Raw genomic sequence first — 18,035 nt, forward strand, 5'->3', positions numbered from 1 at the left:
AAGGAATGAGTGGTCTGTTGTGTCTAATGCGGCTGAGAAACTGAGTGTTGTGTTTAGCAACATGAAGGTCATGGCTTGTACTTGGGATGCGGCTCCCGTCACCAGGGTCTGTGTCTAACTGATGATGTGGGGGGACTCCTGAATCATGCAATTCTCCTTCCTTTTAGTGCTTCTGATTCTTAGTGTTCTTCTGTCAGATATTCACATACGTTTTGAAATTGGGGCTATATTTTGTCTACACAGATGCTTCACCAAATCCTGTCTGGGAGGAGAGGAGGACACTTTGGGTCCTCTAACTTTCCTTCCTGAAAGATCTATGCCATATTTCTTGATAGAAAATCACATTCCCTGTCTTAACAGTTACCACTTATGTAAAAGAACTTTACCTTTTAGCTGAATGTTAAACATCTCATCCTCCAGGAGATAATTATCTAATTTTCTAAATCAGTTGACTCAAAACAAGTATTCTCTCTTCTCTTGGACCTTCCAAGCAAACAGGTGTTTTTTTTTCCTGCTTCACAATGGAGAACAGTCTTGTTTTGGTGTGATCTGTGCTTTAACCATCACTAGTTCCCCTTACATTCATCAACCAACAATTATTTAACAAAATTCCAACAATAGACTATATTATATGCATCGAGTCTAATTGGAGAAAGGAACTCTCAGGAAGAGTTTATCAAGTCCCAGGCACAAGTGATTCCCACGGTCAGGGTAGGAAGACCTCAAAGGAAAGCAGGATTGTGAGAAGGTGTGGAGGGTAAGAAAATGTCATGCCCTGGGAAGGCGGGGGGTTAGCTGGGCCTTAAAAGGTAGAAAGGATTTGAAGAGGTAGAGTAAAAGATAATCATGCCAGATATTTGATATCATAGTCAAATTTAATGCTGATTGCAATTACAGTTTATAGTGACAGATTGGCCTGAAGAGATGTCAGAGATAATTCACATTGAATCATGAACCCATGAAACCCATTCACACTGGCCTGTGCTTGAGAGGCCTATGATATCAAGATTCTAGATTACCTTTCAGAGGGATATTGATGGTATATAGCGGTAGTGAGGTGCCTTAGAATTTAGAAATAAGATTGCCTTAATTTAGCTCTTCAATCTCATTCATGTATGAGACACTGAAGATGTATGAATACAGATAGATAGGTCCAGTGTTCAAAAGCCTCGAATGGTGGCCCCAAATCCCCCCAACTGCGAAAGATACGCACATTAAGTCCCCAGAACCTGTAAATGTTAACTTATTTGGAAAAAGATGTGATTAAGTTAAGGATCTTGAGATGAGATAATTCTGGATTATCAGTATGAGACTCACGGAGAAGAAGACGTGGCAGTGTGGCCACGGAGGCAGAGATTGGAGTGATGAGACCCAAGCCAAGGAACACCTGGAGTGACCAGAAGCCGGAAGAGGCCAGGACCAGATTCTCCCCCGGAGCCTTCAGAGGGAGCCCAGCCCTACTGACACACTGATTTTGGACCTTTGGCCTCCAGAACTGTGAGAGAATAAATTTCTATTCTTTAAAAAGAATACCACCAAGTTTGTCGTACTTTGTTATAGTAGCTACAGGAAACTAATGCAGGTGGTGTTAGTTATTATGGTATTAAACAGATTGTAAATGTGGGTTTGGAAGAACCCAGTACTTTAGTTAAGGTTACCTGCTTTGTGATCTTAGGGAGGCAAGTCCAGACATAACTGTAATATAGCAAGTTAAACATAATCATTTAACACCCTGTTTAGAGGACAGCTGTGTGAGTGGAAGTGGGGCAGTTGGCCCCAGACCATGGAGAAGAGGAGCCAGAAAACCAGAAACTTGCAGTGAATGCTGCAGACAGGCGGGCCTGAACTTTGTGGTCTGTCGTGGTACAGGGAAGGCCACTGGGCCTCTCTGTGGCCTGGATGGAGTCCCTTCCTCTTTGCTTGCTGGGTGGTGCCCTGCCTCCTTGCTTTCATTCCATACAACTTACAGTCACTGATCAGCTTCCAGGTGGGCTGACTCTGGGCCCCCGCTGGTGAACTTGAGCATTTTGGATCCTGAAAGAGAAGCTTTCTCTCTTTCTCACACACATACAGATCAATACATTTGCAGCCTTGTTTTTATTTCTTGGGAGTTTGATTAGCATGATTTAGCTAATCATGCTAAGGTTGACTCAACCTTGAGATTGACAAAACTAGAAGCCGCATCCTGACACTTACTGAATTTGCCAGCTAAAGCCACACGATGAGACTTTTTGATAGACAGCCTTCGGGTCTTCCAGATGCTATCTACTGTTATTGTTGATCCCTCCATGCTAACTCAGGGACATCATGCTTCTCCCTCAATTTAAAATCTGGGAAATGCATTTATTCAGCAGACATTTTTTCTTGGCACTCACATATAGGGGTGTCCTAAGGGGCTGCTGGGGGCTGGAGAGCTCCTTAACATGCCCTTTAGGGAGAATGACCTCAGCTCCTGTATTTGTTTCCTAGGGATGGTGTAACAAAGTACAACAAACTGAGTGGCTTAAAAGAACAGAAATTCATTCTCTCCCAGTTCTGGAGGCCATAAGTCTAAGATCAAGGAGTCAACAGGGCTACATTCCCTCCAAAAGCTCTAGGGGCGAGTCCTTCTTTGCCAGTTCTGGTGGATTCAGGTCTTCCTTGGCTTGTAGCCTCATCACTCCAATCTCTGCATCTGTCTTCACTTGGCCTTCTCTGTCTCCTCTTCTGTCTCTTATAAGGAAAGCTTTCATTGGATTAGGGCCTACCCTACTCCAGTATAACCTTATCTTAACTAATGACAAAGACTGATTTCTAAATAAGATCACATTCTGAGGTTCTGTGTGGACATGAATTTTGTGGGGACACTATTCAACTGACTATATCTCCTCAAGTTGGAAAAGCTGCCAGGGCTGGAATGAGTCTTAGGTTATGCTAAAATAAATATGAGTCAACTACAGCACAGACTAAGTAGATACCAATTTGTAAGTGCATGGGCTGTAAGATAGTATAAGGAAACTTGGTAATGATCAAGAGACCACCCTCTCTGGTGGCAGCAGTGATACACAATGATGTCTCCTGTTAATATCCCTAAAGGCACCTCTCCAAATGGGGAACCTGCCCATCTGGCTCTCCTGCCCTCCTCTAATTCAGATCACTCCAGCAGTACTGCTCTCTACAGGTGGAACTAGTTCCCACATCACCTGCTGTTCTCTGTGGGTGTGGACACCTGTCTCCTGGTGCAGGGTCTTCACAGCTTTGTAGCTTTCCATGGACACTCTGGCAATTATTCCAAAGGCTCTTTTTCTCCTATTGGGATAGATTTGTCTTCTAAGGGCTGCCCCACCCATAGTCACTCTGGTTATCACCCAAGTTACTGACATCTTGGCATTTGTGCCCCGAGCTCAAAAGGTCACATGAAGGCATGTCTCCGTGGCACTCTTGGACTCCATGGGACTCTGTGGAGAAGTTATTGACCTCATCTTTAGTTAGGTTAACCTGTGATGTACTCCAGTGTTGGTTTTTTTCTGATCCTTCCCATCTCAATAAGAAGACAATGTGTTCTATGCCAGAGTGTTACATTCTAGCCTCCCAAACTGTCTTCATATTCCTCATTCACTCATACGAGACCCTGGAGGGCACATTATGCAAATTAAACCGACCCTATAGGCAAAAACTGCCTCTCCCACCTTGCACTGTGCCTAGGCTACAGCTGTATTGGAGCAAAACATCTGAAACCAGTGAGAAGGGAAAAGAACTCAAGTTCTGTGGCTCCCAAGTTGCCACAGGACTTGAGTTCCAATTCCAGGTCATCCACTCACTGACAGTGTAGATCCAGGAAAGGTTTTTAACCTCCTTGAACCCAAGTTCTGTAAATTGTAATTTATCTGTAAATTGGGCCTAAAACTATATACTTTGAAAAATTATGAAAATTTAGTGAGATGGCAAATGTATGTGAAAACTCCCAGCATTGTGCTGGTTGCACAGTCACCAGTCCATAAATCTGCTACCATGATTATGGGCAGAATCCATGACACAGCTGACAAAAAGTGATTGTCTGATAGCACCATGCAGATTCAGGAAAATGTCCAGTGAACCACGTGACTGTAATAACTGCCAAGAGTTAGTGTCTTTTCTCTAGATCTTTCCCCATTTTCCTGCCCTTTTCTCTTACCTCAAAGGAAGAATTATTCTTCCTTTTCAAAACTAATAATCTCTGTATTCGTGATTCCATCCTTTCCACCTATGGCAGAACTGTATTTACATATTTCATCCCTTTACCTCTGTTGGCTGTATTCCGTCAACAAACCCAACTTGTGCCTTTGCTTAAAAACACTCTTCCCCCAACTTTGCAGCCCACTCAGGATACACGTAATCTCTCTTTCCATTAGCTGTCAAACTTCTTGAACACTTCTAAAATTGACTAATTCACAAATGTCTGTTTCACATGACCCTGTGCTGGGTACAGTGATGGACAGTGGGCAGCCGTCATGGCTGTCGGCAGAGGATCTCCTGCTAACCAGGTCTCCTGCTGCTCTGTCTTGAGCAGGATGGTGGCCAGATGTGAGCAGCTTCAGGTCTGGCCCTTGCCCAACTCTTTTCCCTCACACGGGGCCCATTAGTCTCTGTTCTCAAACCTCCGCCAGCTTAATTTCAGTTTCCTGAACAGTCTCAGGTTCTCTCCCACAATAAGGAGGAACACACTTCACCTGATTAATTCCTGTGTCTCCTTTAGATTCCAGCATTATTTGCTCAGGGAAACCTTCCATGCCCCCTCCCCACCCTATTTAGGACAGATTCTTCTTTTACATATTCATAGACTCATCACTCCCTGTGTTCAGACCACTTAACTCAGTTTCTAATTCTGCATTTGTGAGTGTGATTACTTGGCTTTCTTTTTCACCCTACCCTAAGCTCTAGGGGAGCAGGGACCATGACTGTTATTACTCATTCTATGCACAGCAGCTAATATAGTGTCTGTATGGTGGTAGACCATCATTAAACAGTGGTAGTAGTGTCTTCCAGGAGCTAGTCGGGTAGCAAGTAGAAAATAATGTGTTCTAGTGCTTTGAGCAGAGTATTCTAATGGAGTTATATCCTGTATGTTAAGGGAGCACAGAATAGCAGCAATTAACTCACAAGGGTGTGGGTACAGGTGTGACGTAATCAGCACATAGCTCTGAAAAGATGAGTAGGCATTCGCTATGCAAATGTGACAGAGGGAAGGACTTAAAGAAGTGAAAGAACTTCATGAGTTGAGGGAACTGAGTGAGGTTAGTATGACTGGAGTGAAGGAAACATGTGGAGAAGTAGCAAGAGGTGAAGCTGGACAATTGGGACGCAGATAATGGAGAGCCTTGCCTATTTCCTTTGGAATGTGAACATATGTGGAGAGAGCCAGAGATGGTCTTTAAGTAGGAAAATAGTATGACAGATTTGCATTTGAAAAAGACTTGTTTTGGCAACTGGAACTCTCAGACATGGCTGGTGGAATTATAAAATACTAGAGCCATATTGGAAAGCCGTTTGGCAGTTTCTTATAAAATTTAACATACACCTATCCTGTGAACTGGCGATTCTACTCCTGCATATTTATCTAAAATTGAAAATATATGTCCAAAAAAGACTTACACAAAAATGTTCATGACAGCTTTTTTCATAAGAGCCAAAACTAGAAACAACTCAATTTTTCATCAACAGATGAACAGAAAAATAAGTTGTGGTATATCCATACAGTTGGATACTACTCAGCAATATAAAGGAACAAACTAGTGAAAATGCAATAACCTAGATGACTCTCACAGACACTGTGTTGACTAAAGAATCCAGACACAAGATAATCCATACCATGTGATTCCATTTATATACAGTTCCAGAACAGGCAAAACTAATCTATGTAATAGAAATCAGGATATCAGGTGCCTCTGGGTATCAGGGGCTTGATTGAAAAGAATCACAAGGGAACTTTCTGAGACTACAGAAATGTTGTATATCTTGATTTGGGTGGTGGTTCTGTTCAAACCCATCAAACTTTACACTTATAATTTGTGTGTTTTATTGTGTGTAAATTATGCATCCATTTTTTTAAGTACTAGAGGAAAAAGACTTCTTTGGAAGCAGTTGGAGAATGCTGGAAGAGGGATTGAGAATTGAATTGGGGAGATTGTAACAATGCAGCTGAAAATTTTTAGGGCTGGGATTTAAGCTGTGGGTTTGGAAAAAGAGGGGATACATTTCTGGATTATTGAGGTGATAGGATTTTTTTTCTCTTCTCCCCTCAACCCCCTCCCCTCGCAACCACCTGTTAGTTCTCCGTATCAGTGCCTCTGTTATTTAGTTATGTTGTTCATTTACTTTGTTTTTTAAATTCCATATGTAAGTGAAATCATACAGTATTGTCTTTCTCTGTCTGTATTATTTCACTTAGCACCTCTAGGTCCATCCATGTTGTCACAAATGGCAAGATTTCATTCTTTTTTATGGCCAGGTAATACTCCATTGTGTGTATGTATGTGTGTGTGTGTATCTATAAATCTGTGTATCACCACTTCTTCATCCATTTTTCTGTTGATGGGCACTTAGATTGCTTCCATATCTTGGCTATTGTTAATAATGCTATAATTAACATAGGGGTGCATATATCTTTTCATTTTCTTTGGATAAATACCCAGGAGTGGAATTGCTTGATTGTATGGTAGTTCTATTTTCAGTTTTTTAAGGGGCCTCCATACTGGTTTCCAGAGTAGCTGCACCAATTTACATTACCACCAACAGTGCACAAGGGTTCCCTTTTTCCACATCCTCACCAACACTTGTCATCTCTTGTCTTCTTGTTAATGGCCATTCTGACAGGTGTGAGGTGATATCTCTCATTGTGGTTTTGATTTGCATTTCCGTGATGATTAGTGATGTTGAGCATCTTTTCATGTGTCTTTTGACCATCTGTATGTCTTCTTTGGAAAAATGTCTATTCAACTCCTCTGACCATTTTTTAATCGGGTTTTTTGTCTTCTAGATGTTGGGTTGTGTAAGTTCTTTGTGTATTTTGGATATTAACCCCTTATCAGATATATCATTTGCAGATATCTTCTCCCATTCAGTAGGCAGCCTTTTCATTTTGTTAATAGTTTCCTTCAGTGTGCAAAAGCTTTTTAGTTTGATGTAGTCCTATTTGATTATTTTTGCTTTTGTTTCCCTTGCCTGAGGAGACATCCAAAAAAGTATTGCTAAGACTGATGTCAAAGAGCATATTGCCTATGCTTTCTTCTAGAAGTTTCATGGTTTCATGTCTTTTTCTATGGTGATCTTTTATTTATTTATTTTTTGCCACACGGCATGTGGGGTCTTAGTTCCCTGACCAGGGATTGAACACACACCCCTTGCATTGGAAGCACAGAGTCTTAACCACTGGACTGCCAGGGAAGTTGCCCAGGTCTTACATTTAAGTCTTTAATTCATTTTGAATTTATTCTTGTATATGGTGTAAGAGAGTAGTCAGTCTGATTCTTTTGCATGTAGTTGCCCAGTTTTCCTAATACCGTTTATTGAAGAGGCTGTCTTTTCCCCATTGAATATTCTTGCCTCCTTTGTCATAGATGGATTGACCATATAAGTGTGGGTTCATTTCTGGGCTGTCTATTCTGTTCCATTGATCTATGTGTCTGTTTTTATGCCAGTACCATATAGTTTTGATTACTGTAGATTTGTAGTTTGAAATCAGGGAGTGTGATACCTCCAGCTTTGTCTTCTTTCTTAAGACTGTTTTGGCTATTCAGGGTCTTTTGTGTTTCTATACAAATTTTAGAATTATTCTAGTTCTGTGAAAAAATGCCATTGGCATTTTAATAGGGATTGCATTGAATCTGTAGATTGCCTTGAGTGGTATGTTCATTTTAACAATATTAATTCTTCCAATCCATGAGCACAGTAAGTCTTTCCATTTGTTTGTGTCATCTTTGATTTCTTTCATCAATGTCTTATAGTTTTTCTGAGTACAAGTCTTTTACCTCCTTAGTTATATTTATTCCTAGGCATTTCATTCTTTCTGATGTGATTGTAAATGGGATTGCTTTCTTGATTTCTCTTTCTGATGGTTCATTTTTAGTGTATAAAATGAAGGTGATAGGAATAACAAAACTTAAAAAGTGATAAGAGGAAAGAGTTAAGAAAACTTTGGGTTGTACCCTTTGGTAGGTAGGTATAGTTGGTGAAAATTGGGAAGCAAGTTTTCGAGGGAGGTTTTTGGTGGTGGGAGATGAGTTGAGTTCCAGAAATGTGAGCTTGTTGTGCCCCTGGGGCATCTACACATCCAACAGGTGGAGTTAAATATGGGTCTGAAGCCTGGGGATATTCCAAGGCTGGAGATAAGGATGTGGGGTCGCCAAGAGGTAGGCATCATTGAAATCATCATGAATGGGAGCAGAGACAAGATCTAAAAACAGAACCTTGGAAACCTTGACATTTAAAGGGCATTAGAGAACAAGGAGCCCATGAAGGAATCTGAGGAGATGTAAAAATGTGCCTCATAGAAGCCAAAGAAGGGGAAAGTGATTCAATAAATAGGCAGGGTTGATGTCAAATGCTGTAGCAGTCAGGTCAGAAAAGAACTGCTTCCACACCACTTCCTCTCTCCTAAGCCCTTCAAATCTCATCAGCTCCTTCCTCATGCTACTGGAATGCTTTTTCCTGAAAGTGGCCAGAGACCTCCAAGTCTCCAGATACCGTGACCTATTCCCAGCCTCATCTTCAACCTCCCTGCAGCATTTGACATTATTGACCATCTCCTTCTCCTTGAAATTCTCTCCCCTAGGCCTTTGTGACTCTATAGGGTCCTTATTACCCTCACGCAACCTTTACCATGGTTCCCCTTCCTGCTCCTGAACATACTCATTCACTGAGGTTTTGCCTTCTTTTCTTCCCTTGACATCAAATTGAAGCATCTTCTCATGGTTAGATCTGTGCTGGGTGCTGATGATACCAGTAAGTGTAACACAGGCCTGGCTTCCCAGGAGTTGACAGCATAGCCACAGAGGAAGAGGAAAATAGACCTCAACAATATTGTATGCTAAAAAGTTATTAGCAGGGTTCTCTGGGAATGTGGAAGGACAACTGAGCCTGAAAAAGTTAGGAATGAAACAGTAAATAAGAACGCATAGAGCCATGAAGGGGAAAGTCTAGGGAAGGATGGGATCCTCAGAGATTTCTATGGCTGAAGTGTATGTAGAAAATGTGGGGGTGAAGGGTGAGAGGAGGGTTGGAAATGTAAATGTGGAGAGGTAAATTGCAAAGTATTTTGTATAATCCTAAAGAGTTTAAGCATTGTTCTATATATATAAGCAGTAGGGAGCCAGCTGGGGTCTTAAACAGAGGAAAGGTATGATCACACACACACACAAATTTTGGAAGGTAACTAGCTGAATGAAGGATAGAGAGACTGGGAGGAGGCTGGGGGCAGAGGGGCCAGTTAGGGGGCTGTTTCCGTAATTCAAGTGAGAAATGATGAAGATTCGAATTAAGGTAGCAGTGAGAATAGGGAAGATGATGAAATTCCAGAGATATTTCTGATATAGACTTGAACAGATTAGGCAACTGGTTGGGAGATATGAAAGAGGGAGAGGTTGAGGATGACAGCACAGTTCTTAAATAGGGAGATTTGGGTCAATGGTGACTCCAAGATCCCAAATTAAAACCACAAGAATGGAAGCAGCCTTTGAATGGAGGTAAACTAATGATTAAGATTTAGACATACTTGGCAATTCCCTGGCAGTCCAGTGGTTACGACTCAGCGCTTTCACTGCCAAGGGCACGGGTTCGATCCCTGGTCGGGGAGCTAAGATCCCACAAGCTGTGCAGCATAGCCAAAAAAAAAAAAAAAAGATTTAGACATACTAATTTTTTTTTAACATCTTTATTGGAGTATAATTGCTTTACAATGGGGTGTTAGTTTCTGCTTTATAACAAAGTGAATCAGCTATACATATACATATATCCCCATATCTCCTCCCTCTTGCGTCTCCCTCCCACCCTCCCTATCCCACCCATCTAGGTGGTCACAAAGCACCGAGCTGATCTCCCTGTGCTATGTGGCTGCTTCCCACTAGCTATCTATTTTACATTTTGTAGTGTATATAAGTCCATGCCACTCTCTCACTTCGTCCCAGCCTACCCTTCCCCCTCACCATGTCCTCAAGTCCATTCTCTACGTCTGCATCTTTATTCCTATCCTGCCCTTAGGTTCTTCAGAAACTTTTTTTTTTTTTTTTAGATTCCGTATATATGTGTTAGCATACGGTATTTGTTTTTCTCTTTCTGACTTACTTCACTCTGTATGACAGACTCTAGGTCCATCCACCTCACTGCAAATAATTCAATTTCGTTTCTTTTTATGGCTGAGTAATATTCCATTGTATATATGTGCCACATCTTCTTTATCCATTCATCTGTGATGGACACTTAGGTTGCTTCCATGTCCTGGCTATTGTAAATAGAGCTGCAATGAGCATTGTGGTACATGACTCTTTTTGAATTATGGTTTTCTCAGGATATATGCCCAGTAGCAGGATTGCTGAGTCATACGGTAGTTCTACTTTTAGTTTTTTAAGGAACCTCCATACTGTTCTCCGTAGTGGCTGTATCAATTTACATTCCCACCAGCAGTGCAAGAGGGTTCCCTTTTCTCCACACCCTCTCCAGCATTTACTGTTTGTAGATTTTTTGATGATGGCCATTCTGACTGGTGTGAGGTGATACCTCATTGTAGTTTTGATTTGCATTTCTCCAATGATTAGTGATGTTGAGCATCCTTTCATGTGTCTGTTGGCAATCTGTATATGTTCTTTGGAGAAATGTCGATTTAGGTCTTCTGCCCATTTTTGGATTGGGTGGTTTGTTTTTTTGATATTGAGCTGCATGAGCTGCTTGTTAATTTTGGAGATTAATCCTTTGTCAGTTGCTTCATTTGCAAGTATTTTCTCCCATTCTGAGGGTTGTATTTTCATCTTATTTATGTTTTCCTTTGCTGTGCAAAAGCTTTTAAGTTTCATTAGGTCCCATTTGTTTATTTTTGTTTTTATTTCCATTTCTCTAGGCGGTGGGTCAAAAAGGATCTTGCTGTGATTTGTGTCATAGAGTGTTCTGCCTATGTTTTCCTCTAAGAGTTTTATAGTATCTGGTCTTACATTTAGGTCTTTAATCCATTTGGAGTCTATTTTTGTGTATGGTGTTAGGGACTGTTCTAATTTCATTCTTTTATATGTAGCTGTCCAGTTTTCCCAGCACCACTTATTGAAGAGGCTGTCTTTTCTCCATTGTATATTCTTGCCTCCTTTATCAAAGATAAGGTGACCATATGTGTGTGGGTTGATCTCTGGGCTTTCTATCCTGTTCCATTGATCTATATTTCTGTTTTTGTGCCAGTACCATACTGTATTGACTACTGTAGCTTTGTAGTATAGTCTGAAGTCCAGGAGCCTGATTCCTCCAGCTCTGTTTTTCTTTCTCAAGATTGCTTTGGCTATTCAGGGTCTTTTGTGTTTCCATACAAATTGTGAAATTTTTTGTTCTAGTTCTGTGAAAAATGCCATTGGTAGTTTGATAGGAATTGCATTGAATCTATAGATTGCTTTGGATGGTATAGTCATTTTCACAATGTTGATTCTTCCACTCCAAGAACATAGTATATCTCTCCATCTGTTTGTATCATCTTTAATTTTTTTCATCAGTGTCTTATAGTTTTCTGCATACAGGTCTTTTGTCTCCTTAGACGTACTAATTTTGAAATTATTATGCAGAGTTTAGTTAGAGCTCTGTTTCAACACAGAGATGGTGGCTGAAGTCCTGGTGTTAGATGAGCCTTTTCAGAAAGCCCATGTAGAAGAGATCATCAGTGGGCAGAGATGGAGCATCAAAGAATATCAGCATTGAAGGGTTATGAAGAGAAGGAAAAACTTTAAAGGAAATAAAAAGAGAAAGGAAGGCAAAGAACAAAGATTCCCCAAAACCAAGAGAATAAAGAGTTTTAAGAATCAGAGGGTCGTCAGCAATGTCAAATTTCACAGAAAGTTTTAGGACTAAAGGTGTCCATTGTGTTTGGTAGTTAGGAGGCCCCTGACTAACATATCAAGATCATTTTTATTGGAGGGCAGGGGTGGAAAACATAGTGTTGAAGTAGGAGGAGAAAAATTAGAAAAAGCATAATGTAAAATGTGACGTTCAGGCATGCAAATACTCAGAACATTTCCTTTCCACATAATTTTACTCAGGAAAATTTCTTGAGGGTGTAACTCCAGCATAAGTAAAAGGAATTCAGCAAAGAGGAGGACATGGGATCTGAGGCGGAAAAAATGGAGCCAAGCCAGTATAACAGTTGTGCAGCAGATCCATAGAGTAATGTGTCCAAAATTGACCATTTAACAGGAAAATTAGAAATCTTGATGATCTTACCATAAGGTGAAGAAGACATATATATCTACTTTCTATAAGAAAAAAGGCAGTGAGAAACTTCAGAAGTATGAAGAAAAACCTGTGGAAGACGTCTGGACTAAGCACGAAGCATACTAAAGTATAGAATGATTTTGAGCAACTTGATGGCATACAAGAAAAGAAAAACAAACCTATATACTTGAACTTTTTCCATCCAGCAACTTGGATAGAAATAGTGTTACATCCCTTTCTGTCCTGATTTAATCACACTAACTGATTCTGCAGTGGATATAATCATAAATATAAATGTTGCTTATTGCTCTACAAGTTTTAGATGCAATTTATGAGCAATTTGCAAAGCATGCGAAAATTCATGTAGCTCCAAGACACGCTCTGAATGATTTAAACCTTGACATGTAAAGAAGCATTGGTAATCAATCAATCAGCTAATCAGAAGTTGGAATGTGGAGAAGGGTATTAGTAATTTGATAGCTAACATTTATTGACTCTCCACTATGTCCCAGTCCCTATCCTAAGCCTACTATAGGTTATTGAATTCATAACAAAGCTATGAGTTAGGTGCTATTTTTATATCCATTTTCCAGATAAGGAAACTGAAGTACAGAGAGGCTAAGTAACCTGCCCAGCGTCACACAGCTAGAAAATGGAAGCAATGAGATTAGCACCCCAGCCGTCTGGCTCCAGAGCCATCTGGCTCTACATACACTCCACTGTCCTGTCTCCTCAGGAGAGGCCGAGAGAAGTGCCCAGGCCAATGACTTCATCACACATCCTGGAGGGGCAGGAGATACTGACCCAAATCGATGCAGCACACAGGAAACATACATTTTAAAAAGTAACCTGAGGTGGTTGCCTCTGCAGGTTAGGACTGGGGGGTGGGAGGCTGAGAGGAAAACTTTTACTTTCTGTCATATTATATACCTGTGTACCATTTGAATTGTTATTACTATGTGCATGGATTAGTTTCATCATTTAAAACTCCTACCCTTCCTCCAAGACCATGTTTAAAAGTTTCCTCCCAAAGCTTCCCTAATTTCTTTAGTAAAAAATGGGCTTTCAATCCTCTGAGCTCCTGTAGGGTTTTGTCTCTGTCTCTGCCTTCTTTAGAGCCCACTACTTCTTTATTTTTTCTATTAATTTTTTTGTTTTGTTTTTTAAATTTTTTATTGGAGTATAGTTGATTAGAACCCACTACTTCTGACTTTACTACAGCTGCCTTTAAAAATGCCTTGAGGACAGCATCTTTGTCAGATTTATCTGACTGATCACCATAGCCTTGGCACCATGCCCTGCCTATGGTATATGCTCAGTAAATATTGAATGAACTGGATGAGTGGCTTCTGTTAGCACCAGGTCGTGTCCATTTCCTTCAATTTGGGGAACTTGGAAAATGTAGCTTAAGTATGTCTGTGTGTCAGTCATTGTGCTGCCACTGGGGAAGAGGGAGATGGGAAGAGAGAGAGGTGTGGAGTGGACACTCTGCCCCATTCTTCTGTAAGAGCAAAGTCACAAAATGACAACGCTGAAATGAACCTTAGATCATTACGTCCAACCCCATCATTTTACAGATGAGGAAACTAAGGCCAGGGAGCAGAAAGGACTTGAAAACCTACAGTTAAATTGTAATAGCTGTATCAGCTTAGGTTCTTAAGGGTTTTTTTCCTAATTACCAAAGCAATACATGTTCAATGCTTAGCTTGGGTTTTTTTTTTTTTTTAACCCCCTGTAATCTCTCTCTATTTCTACCTGAACACGGTTTTGAGCTTTTATTTTTCTCTTATGGTCATGCTTTGTATGTGATATTTTAAGCTGGCACAGATTCTGTTTGGATGTCAGTGAATGATGGATGGGTGGATAAATGGATGAATTAGTGACTTTCCCAGGATAACATAGTTGGTCGGTGACAGAGCTGAGACCTAGCAAACCATCTCGCTGAGGGATGCCAAGCAGCTGAAGTACCTGACGAAAAAGCACTTCTGAGTTGCCATGACAACTACAGTAGTCCTCTAATTTGCATCAGAGCATGTGAGGATCAGGGTCAGACCCTTACGTACAGGCACAGAGGTCAAGGCCCAAAGGAGGATGCTCCTTACCCAGGCTGTGATGACACAACCCGGGCCAGACTCGGGAATCAGCATTTTGTTGAAACCACCAGGCCTGGTCTGAAAGAGGGGCCAAGGGAAATGGATCCAAAGGACACTGTTATCCAGGCAGCACCATGTGTTGAAGAGATGCAGGAGGCGGACCCAGATTCCAGTCCTGGCTCAGATACTAACTCACTGAGTGACTTTGGGCAGGACCCTGGGCCTCGGTTTCTTTACCTATGAGGTGAGGTGGTCAGACTAGTGCCTAGGGGATGTCCACGGGCTCTTCCAGTGTGAAAATGCCCTGACACTTTGCAATTGCAGGCCACACCAATTGCAAAATGTCTCGTCAGAACCCAGAAAAGGCTGGAATTCCAGCCTCAGACCCACATAGAGCAGACATCCCTCCCTGCATCCCTTTGTCACACACAGACTCCGCTCCCCTCTGACAGCCAGCCGGAGCAGTGGGAAGGCAGCCCGAAGGCAGGTAGCCCCCCCAGCCCTGGGCAGCTGCCCACTTCAGGTGAGGTAGGAGCAGGGTCACGAGCAGGTACTCTTCTTCAGAGACCACCTCCCCTTTGGAGGCACTCGGGAACCGCTCCCGCTACTAGCGTGGTAAACAAAGAGCCAGGTTCCTTGGGTGGAAGCGGGGGTGTGTCTTCTACTCCATGAAGATGGGGGCTGGCAGGAGGTCAGCAGTTCTGGGAGCAGTGCTGGGAGGATAAAGAAGCCACCTGGCTAGAGGGGCAAGGTGATCTGGCGACCTCTGGTGACTCTCCATCCATGCCCAGTCCCCGAGGGTCGTGTCCCCCCAGCCTCTTCATGAGCCATCTGCCTCCCAAGCCTCTGCACCTTCCTCTGCCCATCGCCACTTATACTTCATTCATTCAATAAATACTTCTTGAGCACCTGTTGTTCTGGATGCTGAGGATACCGTGGGAAATGAGAGAGACACAAAATCCCTGCTCTCAAGGAGCTTATGTTCTAGTGGGGGAGGTACTTAATAAATAAATATTAATCATATAGTATATTATACAGATGGTGAGATGTGCTGTGAAAAGAATAAAGCCGGTAGAGGAGATAGGAAATGTGGGCAGAGCGTGTTATTTGAATTAGGGTGGTCCAGAAAGACCTTGTTAGTAAGGTGGCATTTGAGAAAAGACCTGAAGGAGGTGAGAGTACAAGCCCTGGGACGTCTCAGGGAAGAGCATCCCAGACAGAGAAGAGGCCCAGAGCGGGGAGTGTGCTTGACGCGTTTGAAGAACGAAGCTAGCATGGCTGGAGAGGTGAGCACAGAGGAGACAGGTAGAAGTTGCAGGGGCTCCGGGGGGCAGGGGACAGAACCTTGAGGGCCGTCACTGGGCAGCCAGGGCAGGGAGCTGCTGGAGGTGGTGAGCAGCGGGGTGATGTATCTGCCTTGGGTTTTAAAAGGGTTTCTGCTGGGTGAAGGACAGGCGAAGGAGAAAGCAGGGGGACAGGTGAGCTGTCTATTGCAGTAATCCAGCTGAGAGATGACGGGGGGCGTGGGCCAGAGTAGAGAGGTGGTGAGAAGTGTTAAGTTTTGGGATGTATCTTGAAGGCAGAACTGGCAGATTTGCGGACAGGTTGGATGTGGGGCATGAAAGGAAGGAGTCAGGGATGACCCCAAGGCTTTTTGTCCTGAGCAACTGGAAGGATGGGGTTGTTGTTCACAGAGACGGGAAAGGCTGTGGTGAGGCAGGTGAGACATCTAAGTGCAGTTGTCTGGTCAGCAGTTGGATCCACGAGTCTGGAATTAAGGGGAACAGTTGAGGGTAAAGATGTATTTGGGAGTCATCAGCAAATAGACCTGCACTGTCCAGTATGGTAGCCACTATCTACGAATGGCTTTTTAAATTTAACATAAATTAAAATTGAATAACATTTAAAATTCAGTTCCTCAAGCGCTCTAGCCACAGTTCAAGTTCTCAATAGCCAAATGTGAGCAGGGGCTACCATACTGGGCAGCACAGGTATAGAACATTTCCATCATCACAGCAAGCTCGTTGGGCAGTGCTTATATGTCTGGATGAGATTCCCAGGGGAGTAAATGGAGAAAAGTGAGCATTTATCTGTTGGCAAGATGAGGAAGAGTGGCCTGTACAGGAGGAGGAAAACCCAGGAAAGGATAGATTCCTAGATGCCAGTAAAGAAAGTGTATTGCAGAAGAGGTCAAATGCATTTATTAGGCCAGGTAGACTGACAATCAAGAATTGACCCGTAGAGGCACTTCCCTGGCAGTCCAGTGGTTAGGACTCTGCACTTCCACTGCAGGGGACAGAGGTTCAATCCCTGGGTGGGGAACTAAGATCCCGCATGCCATGTGGTGTGGCCAAAAAAAAAAAAAAGCCTGTTTGGAAGAATTGACCAGTAGATTTAACAACAAGTAGGTCATCAGTGACCTCAGTGAGAGCAGTTTTGAGGAGATGGAGGCAAAAGCTTGAGTGAAGATAGATTCCAGAGACAATGAGGAGAGAGGGAAGATAGATTCCAGAGGCAATGAGGAGAGAGGAATTGGAGGCAGCACATGCACACACCTTTTCAGGTGAATGTGCTGTGAAGGAGCAGAGAAATAGGCAGTGGCTTATGATGTTAAGGGAAATTTTCAGGACGAGAGGAGGAGTATAGCATGTTTGAAGCACTTGGGATTAATCCAATGGAGAAGGAGAAATTGATGATGCAAGAGACGATTGAGAAAACCATGCCTTGCGTAAGGAAGAGCCGACGGGATCTAATCCCCAGCGGTAGGATGGTCTTTGGTTAGATATGAACAATTCATCTGGAGGATGGAGGGAGGGCAGAGTTGGTGGCAAGGCGGCAGGTAAGAGGGAGGCTGGGGAGCATGTGGAGGTTCTCCTGTGATTGCCTCAGTTCCCCCAGGGCAGTAAGGAGTTCATCAGCTGAGTGTGAACAGAGGCATTGGAGGTGTGAGGAGAGAGAGGAAGGCATCGAGTAGTCATCCAGGAAAGCACGAGAGTGGTGGGATTAGGGGATGGATGTGGGGTTGCCAGGCTGCACCAAGGGCTTGCTTAAAGTCTGTGGTCCTGGGCTTCCCTGGTGGTGCTGTGGTTAAGAATCTGCCTGCCAATGCAGGGGACATGGGTTCTAGCCCTGGTCCGGGAAGATCCCACATGCCACGGAGCAACTAAGCCTGTGCGCCACAACTACTGAGCCTGCGCTCTAGAGCCCGTGCTCCACAAGAGAAGCCACTGCAATGAGAGGCCCACACACCACAAGGAAGAGTAGCCCCCGCTCACCGCAACTAGAGAAAGCCCGCGTGCAGCAACGAAGACCCAACACAGCCAAAAATAAATAAACAAAAAAAATTTTTTAATGAATAAAATCTATCTTTAAAAAAAAAGAAAAAGTCTGTGGCCCTGCCAGAGCCAACTTCCAGAATTTGCCCTGTTTGCCTCTGTGTGTTCACATATGCAGCTTTTTCTCATAAGAGGGTCCTTTCCATTTCTCTACTCCCTTGTCTGCCCAGCCAACCCATGGTCCTGCAAGGCACAG

At 42.8% G+C, this 18,035-nt stretch overlaps 1 protein-coding gene across 4 annotated transcripts in view; it reads left to right on the forward strand.

Moving 5' to 3' along the window:
- TMEM266 (transmembrane protein 266) overlaps positions 1-18,035 on the forward strand; it is a 131,931-nt gene that overhangs the window by 7,980 nt on the left and 105,916 nt on the right. The window contains exon 1 of one of the 4 annotated variants that reach the window (XM_057542077.1): positions 1,306-1,497. The exons of the other annotated variants lie outside the window; for them this stretch is intronic. The gene's annotated coding sequence lies outside the window, so the exon portion shown is untranslated. Of the gene's footprint in view, positions 1-1,305; positions 1,498-18,035 lie in introns of those variants that run through there. 4 annotated transcript variants of the gene reach the window in all.

The sequence above is a fragment of the Balaenoptera acutorostrata genome, chromosome 3 (genome assembly GCF_949987535.1).
Source record: "Balaenoptera acutorostrata chromosome 3, mBalAcu1.1, whole genome shotgun sequence".
Lineage (NCBI taxonomy): Eukaryota > Metazoa > Chordata > Mammalia > Artiodactyla > Balaenopteridae > Balaenoptera > Balaenoptera acutorostrata.